Below are 13,215 nucleotides of genomic sequence, written 5' to 3' on the forward strand. Positions count from 1 at the left end.
GTGTTGGGAAAAAACTCTAGTTATATTCATCACTACACCAAAGGTTCCAAACAGTGCATCACAAGTATGCTCTGATAGATGAGAAAGGAAACTATATTTATTATTTGGATATCGTTTGTATGATATTAGTTGTCAAAATTTGTTACTCCGTAAGTAAGAAAAATGATCGTGGTATGATATGAAAAACTGTTATATTTATCGAAAGGTGCACACATAAAAAGCGAAAAGTTGGCTTCTGCGGAAAAATAGCTATATAACACAATAAAGGCCGATAAACAATAACAAAACACACACAAAAAAATTCATTTCACCGACGACACAATACGTGGATTCTGTCAATTAACAAATCCCATTGTTTCGATTGTGCCAACTGCCATCTAATCAGCAATAACACAATTAATGTATAATACAGCGCTCAGGTGGATATCTAAGGAAGTAAATAAAAAGGGCGGGAAACTGACAAGATACTTACTTATCTAAATGAAGTTATGGATGTGATGGAATCGGCTGCTACTTGTTGAAAATCCATAATGTATTCAAGAACACTTTATAGTGCGATTTCCAGTAAACAATTTTGCAACACGTGTTTCGCTTTACAATAGCTTCTCACAATGAAGTGTTTCTTGAGTAGTTGTAATCTGTGGTTGGGACGAATGAATAAAAGAAGACAAGTTTCTTTAAAACCAGCATTCAAAATTATTCCAACAGCCTACTACTAGAGTAAAAAAACAGTTTGTCAATGGATGACATGAGGAAAAATAGGTTCCATATCAGTTATTTTCAGTAGCTGGCGAATAATAAATATTATACTAGAGAATTTGCTTTAAATTGTGAAGTGTGATGCCTTCAATTTATTCTTGTTTATTTCATTACTTCGGACTTTCATTGTCTAATATGATATAAATTGATTGGAAATCCCTGAAAAAAATCTATAAAAAATTGAAAAGATTAGCTGAAAAATAACAATTATATCTAGCAAAAAAACTGAAATTACTATGAAATAAAATACAAGCAACAATCAAAAAATTTAACTATTAACAAGAGATGAAAATTAAAAATTATTAACAAAAAATGAAAAATTAAAAGATTCCAGGCCAAGTTACTTTACGAAGTTTCGATTGTTAGAATCCACGATCGTCTTCGGGTGATAACTGGACTCATTCACGCCATCTTGATTTTGTTCAGGTTGGAGCCCAGCTCCCTTACCCTTTGGACCTCCGAGATCTAACTATTCATAGGTCATTTGAGTGCTTTCACCTATCCCCTCTTCGCACTCTTCGCTTCATTGGTTTTAGCGGAAGCTGAAGGTTTCCATATGGTACGTATCTCTACGCTAGCTTGGCTGAATGCGTTGTTAGACAACATATATGAGGCTTCTTTGAATTTTCTCCTGAACCACTTTTCCTCCTTATGGATGATTTCAGCTTGAGACCAGTTGGTGTTATGTTGATGAGTTCAAACATGCTCTGCTATTCCTGATTTACTAGTTTCTCCCTGTGTGTGTTCATTGTGCTCGGCAATGCGAAATTTCAATGGCCTCTTGGTTTCACCGATATATGACTCTCCGCACTCGCAGGGTATCCGGTAAATGCAATTCATGGAATCGTGGCCTGATTTTCGTGAGGCTGCTACGGATAGTGTTCCCAGATCTGAAGCAGGTTCTGGTGTTATACTTGGGCCCAATTCTTCTTATCTTTCCCGACAATCCTCTGATGTAGGGAAATACAAGTACTGGTTGTGGAGGCTTTTCATCCTCGTGAGGCTCTTGCTGTCTTGAAGCCAAAGTCTGTTCCACCATCACTTTAGAGTAACCATTCCGTTGAAGGTCATTTTTGATGATGCCTAGTTCCTTTTCGAGACCTTCCTTTGTATTACAGAGCCCGAAAGCACGGTCTACTAAAGTCTTGATGATTCCTCTCTTAGTCGATTTATGGTGGTTGGATTCCTGGTTCAGATACTGTCCCGTATGAGTGGGTTTTCGGTATACATACGGTATACGGTGGGAAACATCTGCATATCGAAAACCCACTCATACGGGTCAGTATCTGAACCACGAGTCCAACCACCATCAATCGACTAAAAGAGGAATCATCAAGACTCTATTAGAGCGTGCTTTGGGGCTCTGTAATACGAAGGAAGGTCTCGAGAAGTAACTAGACATCATGAAAAATGGCTACTCTAAAGCGATGGTTGTGGCCTCCCTTCTCCATTGTGGAAGTGATGGAAAAACTAAGTTGTTGATGTGCTTCAGGAAGGTGTCTAGTCCCATGGTTCCATATTATGAAGGTATCGTCCAAGTAACTCAACCAGACTCGGGGTTTCTTGTGGACTTCTTCAATGGCCAGAGTTTCAAACCATTCCATATATATGTTGGCTATAACCGGTGAAAGTGGTGATCCCATTGGCAGTCCCTCATTTCGAGTAAAGAATTCGTCCTTCAGTTGGAAGTAGCAGTTTCGTACACATCATCCTAGTAATTCCATGATTACTTCCATGAAAGTTAGAAATTAATTTATTTAAGAATTCTAAAAATTTACTGAATGACGAAATATAATTGAAATTTTCCCCTCTTCTAAATATGTTTTCTAAAGTGGAAATTAGTGATTAGTTTCTCACATGTTCTTTCATTGATGTTTATTATTTTCAATTAGTTTTACCTAAACCCAAGTGGAAGTATTCGTCATTACCTAGGTAAAAGGTCATAAGATTCAAATTGTTTTCACATAAAGCACAATTTGTAATTAGTTTCACTAAGTTTCAGCCAGTTCCATCGCGTAATATAATAATAATAATAATAATAACTTTATTCACAACGTATACAGATTAGAGTACAATTAAAACAAAATATGTGAACAAAGTGGTTTGGCGATAAGAGCAGAGCTCTTGTTTCGCACGAAGTCATAAAGAATATGTAAGTACATGAAACATGTACGGCCTTCATGGAGTAGAAACTACAAAACATTTTATTAAATATTGTGAATTTGCTGTTATAGTTAAGCAAATTATTTTTCAGCTTGAGATAAAATAGGCCATAATATAATTCAATCACAATCATCACATATAGTATTACAGACAACCTTGATTTTTTATCAGGTGTAGCATCTTTTAATTGAGTTTTCAAAGTTTCGATGACTTTCATTTTATTCTGTTCATAAGAAACTTTATATTTTCACGTATTTGGTTGTTATTTTCATTTTCAGTATTGCTATTTGTGTACCACTTGTGAATTGAACTGAATATTTCCAAGAAATTTAAATAGAAATATGTATTGCTTCAATGAAGGATGAGCTAATTTTTCATTTCCATGTTTTAATCAAAGCAAATTGATTTTAATTGATTCCTGATGAAACAAACAGGTAAATAGTTCTTTCTCAATTAACGAGTTTGATATACCTACCATCTACTAGTATTATCAAAGATTCATCACTTCTGTGAATTATTTGGTATCTAAAATGGAATGGTATTATTAATAATATAGTGAACTGCTATTAGGATGAAATACTTTTTCAAGTCTCTTATTAATCGCAAAAATCGTTCTTATAAATGGTAGGTATATCGAAACTAAAGTGCATAACTACCTACTTCATCAAAATGATCATCCATAATATAATGTGCAAGTATTGATAAAATTGTTGCACTCATTGATGTACCCCAAAATCAAGAAGAACAAATTCCAGGCTGATAGGAAATGATTGAATGAAACCGGAAGTACCAAAAGTTTCTTCTGCTACAGCAACAGCCATCATCAGTACTCCTAGAAAAAAGTTATACCTGGACGTTTCAGAAACGTCGATTTCTGAAAACGTGAGTAAACATGATAATTCGGCAAAGAGTTTATTCATGACCTAGTTTTTTCAATCCCAAATTAGAGAATTATCCATATCAACCGAAACAAAGCTCAAAGTGAGTATTCGCTATGAGAGAATGTTTTCGATAGTATTTATCACACTCGGTTTTTAACGTTAGTCAACGTGATAAACCAAATTACCATTTTATGTGTATCACTCATACTTAACACCCAGTAAAACGTGAATAACGCGGCCTTCGATAAAAAGAAATGATTGCACGTACTTAATTATTGTTCATTCATACTGCGTTTGCCAAAAATCATGAACATCATGAGAAAATGATTCAAGGTCAACACTTCTGAAAATATTCGGTACAGTTACTAGGTTATTCTCCACAAAGAGAATAACATCTGTATAGGAGTCGTCAATTTAGAAAAACTAATCCCAATCTGAAAATAATTAACACATTATGAACACACAATACAAAATACTACCAAAATTCCTTTAAGGAATAATAACTTCGACTGATCCGAAGTTCCTTCAATCTCTTCTTGAAAAGTGCCGCAGAGAAAAATGAGTTCCTGGGTTAATTCATTAAAAATGAGGATACCTATGTTATTGGGGAACCTATATGCTGCTGAACATTTTGTAAGACGAACGTGTATGTTATGTTCACTGCTAATGTTCAGATCATGGATTTCAGAATTTTTTCTAAAATATTCACGGATATTGAAAATGTAAATAATAATAATAATCGTCTTTATTGTTTCCCAGCTGTAGTAACATACAAATATTAAGATTAATTACAGAGCTTGTTGCTGATATAACAAAAGGCGAAGTTCAACTCAGCACAAGTGCTACTGAGTTGTTCTTCCACTCAAACTCAAAAATATTCTACCTAAGCTAAGACAAAAAGAGAGTAATACATGAAAAATAATTGGGATTGTTCAAATATCTATTATGGTGCTGGGGTAGACGTCCATTACTGAGACTTATTCTGGTCTCATAATGATGAAAAATGTATAGAGTTGGACCGTTTATACTTAAAGTTGGATTTCGAATAGAAGGAATTTCAAACTTTTCCGTAAAACAGAAAGTTCCCAATTTCTTTTTTTTTTTTGGTAACAGGTTGACCAATTTGCATATATATTAGCTGAAAGATCGCTTGAAAAATCACCCGTGATTTATTCGGTACGCTTTGCCAAATTACCAGATATGGCATTCAAGAACACGTGCAAATAATAAAGTTGTTTTATTGAAATGGGTGTTCTGTTGGGACAACATACCGCGCACTTCGCCCACCAACACCCGTATGTCGACGAAACGCAAGATCTGTCGAAAACATCGCCGCTGTCTGTGAGAGTGTGCAGGATAATCCGAGGCGGTCGATTTCGCGTCGTATTGATGTTCAGATTATGAACATCAGTACGAAAGTTTGAAGGTGGTTGATAATGTTTCGTGGTGTATTTCATCAGTTCCGACTTCCATTGTCTAATATAATATAAATTGATTTGAAAACTCTGAAAAAAACTATTAAAAAATTAATAAGGTAAACCGAAAATAACAATTTTATTAAACAAAAAACTGAAATTACAAAGAAATAACATACAAGCAACAACCAAACAAATAAAAATTGAAATATTAATAAAAGCTGAAAAATAAATATTAAAAATTATTATTAGCAAAAAATGAAAAATTAAAATTAAAAGATTTCAAACCAAGTTATGTCACGACGTTTCGATTGTTAGTATCCACAATCGTCTTCGGGTGATAACTGGACTCATTCACGCCGTCTTAATTTTGTTCAGGTTGGAGCCCAGCTCAGTACGAAAAGTACATTCCCTCTTATTTTATCCTTATTTTTTTAACAAGTCCACTTAATCTTATAATATGAGAAAGTGTGCAACCCCTAAAACTATTTTACGGTATATGTAACTGCTACTGAGATAAAGATCGAAATTCAGGGATCGCCGCCACTTTTTATTCCACGAACAAAAATTTTTGTGAAAAAGTTCTCACCACTAGTGTGGTGGGTAAAATTTTGGGTTCACTTCGGCAATTAAAAATATTTCTTTAAATTCTCTCATTTATCTGGAAAACAATCAGTCTTATCGAAACGAATTACGAATAAATTTCACTAGTTCGTATTTCTATTGTTCAATAATGTGATATAATATGATTTGAAATCCCTGAAAAAACAACTAAAACTAAAAATTGAAATGAATAGCTAATAATAACAATTTTATTAAGCAATAAACCGTGAAATGAAATTACAATGAAATAAAGATAAGCAAAAAACTAAAAGAATTGAACAATTGGAATTTGAAAAATTTCGTTTCTCCGAACTGGTGAGTCCTAGGAAGCTAAAATTTAGTATATAGGTGCTTCTTAGATCTTAGATGCGCACTAAGAAAGGATTGTCAAATATTTCATGACTGTTTCTTCGTACCGCTATATTACCGGAGGCTGAAATTTTGTATGTAGGTTCGTTTCATATTGTAGATGTGCAACAAGAAAGGATTTTTGAATATTCAAACTGGAGCGCCCTCACTGGGGATAAAAGGGGCGCGTTTATATATGAAAATCAGCTTTTCATCACTGTTTCTCCCTATCTCTATATTTCCGGAGGCTGAAATTTTGTATATAGGTTCGTTTTATGTTGTAGATGTTCAATGAGAAAGGATTTTTAAATAATCCAACTGGGACGATCCCAATGGGGGTGAAAGTTTCGCGTTTACATATGAAAATTAGTTTTCATCACTATTTCTCTATACCGCTATATTTTCGGGGGCTGAAATTTTGTATGTAGGTTAGTTTTATATTGTAAATGTGCAATAAGAAAGGCTTTTTGTAACCTTTTCATCACTGTTTCTCCGTACCGCTATATTATCGGAGGCTGACATTTTGTATGTAGGTTCGTTTCATATTGTAGATGTGCAATAAGAAAGGATTTTTGAATATTTCAACTGGGGCGCCCTCACTGGGAATAAAAGGGGCGCGTTTACATATGAAAATTAGCTTTTTATCAATGTTTCTCCATACCTCTATACTTCCGGAGGCTGAAATTTTATATGTAGGTTCGTTTTATGTTATAGATGTTCAATAAGAAAGTAATCACGTAATCACAGCAAAGTTTGAAAAACGTGAAGGCATTTTCAAAGCATAGTTCCACGGCTATGCAAAAAATAACTTTTAATGTTTTTCTTCGGAAACTAAGCACGATACAACAAAAAGTCAAGGGACCAGAAAGTTGTAATTAGAATAGTTTGATCTTCACTGAAATTCAACTCGAAAAAGACTAGTAGTGCACATGAATATCCATCAGGTAATCCTCTGCGATGCTACGGAAATAATTATTTCAAATCTAATTACATCAAAAAAGCCCTTTATCACTGTTTGACCAAGTTTGATCATAGTCGGCGAATTATGTTTTGACTAATTGAAGCAACACCACTTTTCATTACAATCTTAAAACCCTGTTACTCGAAAAACGAAGCGATTTAGAACATATATTCTCATGACCTTCTTTTCATGAAGTATGACAAGGAATCAGCCCTCGAAATCGAAGTCATCACCCAAGTTTCACCCTGTAAAGACAAATTTCTGTTCATCATCACTTAATCTTTTGATTTATAAGTACAGTAGAAGGTTTTTCACAGATATCATTCTTGTAGATGTTTTTAATCTTACTAAAAGGTAGAATCGAGACCTCTGACGTGAAATGAATGTAAAGCAATCACACCAGAACTGCAACAGCCTTCTCGATGCGGTATTCATCAACCACGTTTGCTTCATCGGGCTAATTCCCAGCTCTAATTCGCCTATTTATATCTATATCTGACAGGGTATTTCTCGATGAAGTCATTGATGTATGGATGGAAGTGAAAGCTTGCCTGATGACGCCAAAATGGTTGGTATAACGCAGATCGTGAATAATGTTCTTCTGTTTTGCGAGAGCAGTATTCTATTTGGATAGAAATCTGATTGTGGAACAATCAGATTTCTATGGATCAGCTTCAATGCAGAACTGTTCACACCAAAACATCATTAGAGCTGTCTGAACTCTTGTAAGCATTTCCATTTGCTAGAAATTTTGATTTTGTGGCTCAGTTGTACCTAAGGCATCAACTTTTGGAAGATTTAATAAATAAATGACTTCGACTTCTATTCCCGGGCAGATGGCGCTGTACGTAACCTTTTTGATATACATCGAACTCACTTTTATATGTATTTCTTCATTTGAGAAAAGTATTTTTTATTAACACGCACACCTGCTGCTTTATTTGGGCTTATTTAAAAAACATTCAACTTTTCAGTTCGATGTTTTTTAAAAGCGTGTTTTTAGTTTTTTTAAACTATCTTTATTCTATTCATAGTAATCAACGACATTGAAATATTTCACGAATGCGAGAATTCATTTTCTTATCTTTAACTATTCTTGTTTATTGAGTGTTGTAAAGTTACCCAGGAAATATCTGTTTATATTTTTAGTCATTCATTTGTCATCATATTAGTGATCCAATACAGTATTTACATAAATAAAACATCAATCATTCAACATCACTGTAAATGTTTCGTGAGCGATAATGTATTCTTCAAGACATGGAAAAATTTGAAGAAAATAACAAAAAAAAATGAAGGGGATAACATTAAACAAAAACAATAAAACTGGTAAATATTACGGAAATAATTTGACGACGCTGCCTGTTCAATAATAATGGGAAACAATGACCTCCTTAGATGATAAATGAATTATTCTGATATCTAATTTCACAACACATTACAAGATAATGAATGTGGACTCGGTCCATGCACTATAATCTTTCTACAGATTAATATTGTCTCTAGAACCACCGCTACAGAACAGAATGGTGGTTTCTGAAATAGTTTTGGTGTTACGCATATGCATATTTTTTGTTCAAATTCAAAGGGGTATATTTTTAGGAGAGATAAATTTTTGGGAGAGAAAGGCTTATGCTTTGTACTTCTCCGTCATTATACAAAAAAAAAGTGTAAAAAGTTATACTTCGTTTCTTTAAATTATTTCTTGCTGTGATTTATTTGATTATCCGTTTGAGTTCATTCATGTATTCCAAATATTCTTTAAAAAATTATTATTTGTATCTATTATTGATTTATTAATTCATTTGTATACCTATTGCATATTAAATAATAATGTAAAAGAAGTTACATGGCTGACGGACTGCGAATAGCCATGATGCTCCCTATGTGGCTCGGGGAGTTATTAACATTGCCTACCCAGAACACGAGGCTAATGACCAATGTAGTCGATGCCGATGACACCAAAAAAATAATAATGATTTATTTCAGTTTATTATGTAAATAAGTAATACATACCGTCATCTAACCTCAAATTTTACAAACGTACTCAAAGTAAAATGTAAAAACCACTTTTATCACCTATAATCACAGTACTTATGATGCACTGTTTGGAACCTTTGGTGTAGTAATGAATATTACTGGAGTTTCTTTCCCAACACCAAATCGTTATTTTTAACACCTCGACACGTGTTTCGATCACCAAGTGATCATTTTCAAGAGGAAAATTAAACTGTTTAATCTTCCTCTGATTATTTTCAAGAGGAAAATTAAAGTGTTTAATCTTCCTCTTGAAGATGATCACTTGGTGATCGAAACACGTGTCGAGGTGTCAAAAATAACGATTTGGTGTTGGGAAAGAAACTCCAGTAATATTTATAATCACAGTAAATTATCCTCAAATCAATAAATTGTTAATAAATATCAGCCACCACGATATATTATTTGAAAATATATATATATATATATATATATATATATATATATATATATATATATATATATATATATATATGTATATTTATACATATTTTATTCGGACCGATGCAAAACACGTGTTGTAGGTTCAAAAACACTTAAATAAATATCGTGAATACAGTTGCCAGTTCTCACGCAAACATACGTTACTTTGAAAAACTAAACTGTTGATTATCTAACTTTAGGGACTTCCTCTCCGATCACGACAGAGGACAGTTGTGCCGATAACGACGTGCCTCAAAAATGGTACGTGGATGTCGTGGTCGGAGTGAAGTCCAAAAGGGAGGCGTTTTTTAAAAAATAAAGTCAAGTTCGAATAAATATTGAAGTGAAAAACATTTAGAGGACTGGTGGCCCTCTACGCCAGTAACCAGGCTGGATGTCGACGGATTTGACGATGTCGTCAGGGCGATAATAGATGTGTTATTTGTGGAAGTCATATTGAGAGGACTGGCAGCCCCCTAGTGAAAAAATTAAGTGTTTTTACAAAAAAAAGTGAATGCGAATAGTTAGGGTGACAGCATTGCCTCAAGCAAGACAGCTGCACCCCTGGACGAAGCTTTTATTCACTGTGGGCAGGAGGAGTCTGGCCAAATGCGCTCGACTGAGAAGCAACTGCCATATAAATTAAAGAAGAAGAGGCTAATTTTAGGGTGTCGGTTTATCGTGACGGTGAGCGCGTGCATCGTATAAATTTACTCTCATAATTTCTTCCTAACGCGCCAAAAGATGTGGGAATCTTCCAAAGAAAGGTAGTATCTGGTACACCTGTACCAGACACGTTGCTGTCTGGGTAGGATCTTTCCTGTAATGACGAGAATTAATTTCTAAATAAACTGTTCACAAAGATGTGTAGATCATGCAGAGAAGTAACTTTCAGATACAAACTGGAAGGACAACCCCTCTCGCATCAACTGCTTTTAAGGTTTTCAACATGGAAATATTGCATAGCGATAGAAATCAAAACGAGACTTTTTAACGAAAAAATGTTAACTTCCAAAACTCATATTCAGCTCACAATTTAATTTGATTATTTCCTTCAATACAGTAAGAAGTTGAAAGCGAGGCAGCTTCTACAGATTTTTACAGCGTTCAAATTATACGGGGTTCAAATGAAATAAAAAAGTCAGAGTTTATTTTCAACCTCATGCTTTCACCCATTTTGAAGGAGTAATATCCACCCTTTGACTTTGAAAGGTATTGATGGTCAAGCGATAGCTTGAAACACATGTTTCAGTATCATTAGCTGACATCAGTACGGTATAGATAAGTGTAAGATTAGGCAACACTTGGTTGCGAAAACACAAATACACGGAGTCATCAACGGAAGCCGCCCTTTGTCATTTTGTTCAGGTCAACTAGGTTTAGAGATATCACTGAAGTCATCACTGGCCTCTGTTGAGAACTCCATGCATTGATGTTGTTTCTGTAACTAAGTGTTGCCTAACCTTACACCTGGCTGTACCGTACTGATGAGAGCTAATGAGCCAGAAACATGTGCCAACAAGTGTCTCGGGTTTGAGTATTTTCTAACTACTATATTGTATACTGGACCTGGATGTCAAGTACCTCAAACTGCCTCGTGATGACTTTAGTGATATCTCTAACCCTTACTTTTGTGAAGGTCTGTCTACCTGCATCATCATTGACGAAACAAACTTGGTCAGAATTTTATATCGAGAAACTGTAACAAAAGGCCAAAATATGAATGCAATTCACTGAAGACAAAAATATAAGATTCGTAAGGAACCAAAACTCACGAAAGATTTTGCCTGCGGTCAGAATGCATCATTAAATTCGTCCTTGGTTATGAAACATTGGCGTACATCGAAGTTGAGTGAATTGTTAAGGTCAAGTTGAAAGTACTCATATGAATTTTTGGTACGTGTTCTTAACCAAATAGAATACATGATTTTAAAAAATGGCGAAGGGACATGTAGAATAATTTCACCGCTTTTACGTAACCCAAATAAATGTTCATTTCCACAAAGGCATTGGCGTAACTAGGTGTAAGGATGCAATAGCTCCCACTAGTCTAGATATTTTTTTCTAAGGACAAAACACAAGCCCTACAGGAAAATCCTTAAGGCGCTCTCAGAGCGGTGTCTATGCGAAAGTAGCGATTCATATTGGATTTGAATTGCTGGAGATTAAATTCATTTGGAAAAACGTTCTCAGGAAGTTTATTCAACATAAACGCCGTTCTCCAAATGAAAGAGTTTTTAACCAGTGAAGTTCGAGGTGTACTGAGTAGAACTTCAAAACGATGAGCAGCCACAGTCCGTCGCGTACTTCTGATCAATAAAAGAGAGACTAATCTCCAACCTTTCTTCGATGTTCCAGACCACCAAGGTTGCAAGTGATGTTCGAGTCTTCAATCAGCAGGATGGCTCTCTGGATGGAATCCAGTATCTGCATATGCTTAGGGGCGGAGCTCCAACATGAGAACAAAACTCCAAAGAAGGTCTGATCTGAGCTTTATGATTTGCAATTCCAGTGACCTTATTGTGCCAAGACATATTAGTGTCCATTTTAATCCCCAACAAACTTATCGAATCAGAAAGCGGAATTGTCTGGCATGACATTATTATATCCGGCTTAGAGACATTTATTTTCATGTAGAAAACCGATGCCTGGGTTTTTGTGGCATTGAAATGAACCTGGTTACCTTCACCCCAATTCGAAATCCCTTCTAGATCCTCATTAAGATATGCAACCTACTGCTTCCGGAGAAGATGTGCCTCCGTAGCCGATATTCTGGAATCCAAATGGGATGACGACGTGCTGTCGTCAGCAAAGCAATATATTAGTCGTTGATATACAATAAAGAGAGGGTTGTAGACAATATGGATCTCTAGGAAACACCAGCGTTGATGATGAAGGCATTCGAGAGATATCTATCGACGGCCACTTGCAGGAAACGTTATTTCAGGAAGCTGAAGAGCCATACACAAAAATGATCCGACAAGCCATAGCACCGAAGTTTGGCCAGAAAACCCTCATGTCACACACAGTCAATGGCCTTAGAAATATCAAGCACAACAGCTCTTGTTGTGCTTCTCCATGGTTCTCCATGTTTCTCGATTGCGTTATTCCAAATATGGGTGACATACGATAGAAGGTCGCCTGTTGATCTTTGTTTCCGAAAGCCATATTGATGAACGCTCAAGATTTTGAAGGATATGGTGGTTTACGACTTTCTCCAAGATATTTGATATTACTGATAGTAAAGCGACTATAGTTATTTGGAAGATTTTTCTTGCTCTTTTTGGGAGAAGGTTGAACGTGAGTAATCTTCCAACAAGGAAGAAACTCCCTTTCTCGTAAGACAGGTTGGAAAGTCTGCAAAATACTGGTGCGAGTTCATTTGTGCACTTTTTAAGTACGATGACAGGGACTTCATCAGTCCCAGACGCCTTGTTGATATTGAGATGTTTCAAAAGTCGCCTGACTAGACGCTGTCCAGAAGTAATTTCCGGCATTGTGGATTCTAGTGTCTGAAATGAGGGACACAAATTGGTCAGCTAGTAGATTTGCTTTTTCTTGACACGTTGGGATTGGCAAGCAGCTTATCCCTAATTCTCTGATTGTGAGGTTCTTTGCTTTCATT

Source organism: Leptinotarsa decemlineata, unplaced genomic scaffold (assembly GCF_025532065.1).
Source record: "Leptinotarsa decemlineata unplaced genomic scaffold, Ldec_3_MD MMD2_tig00000133_RagTag_RagTag, whole genome shotgun sequence".
Classification (NCBI taxonomy): domain Eukaryota; kingdom Metazoa; phylum Arthropoda; class Insecta; order Coleoptera; family Chrysomelidae; genus Leptinotarsa; species Leptinotarsa decemlineata.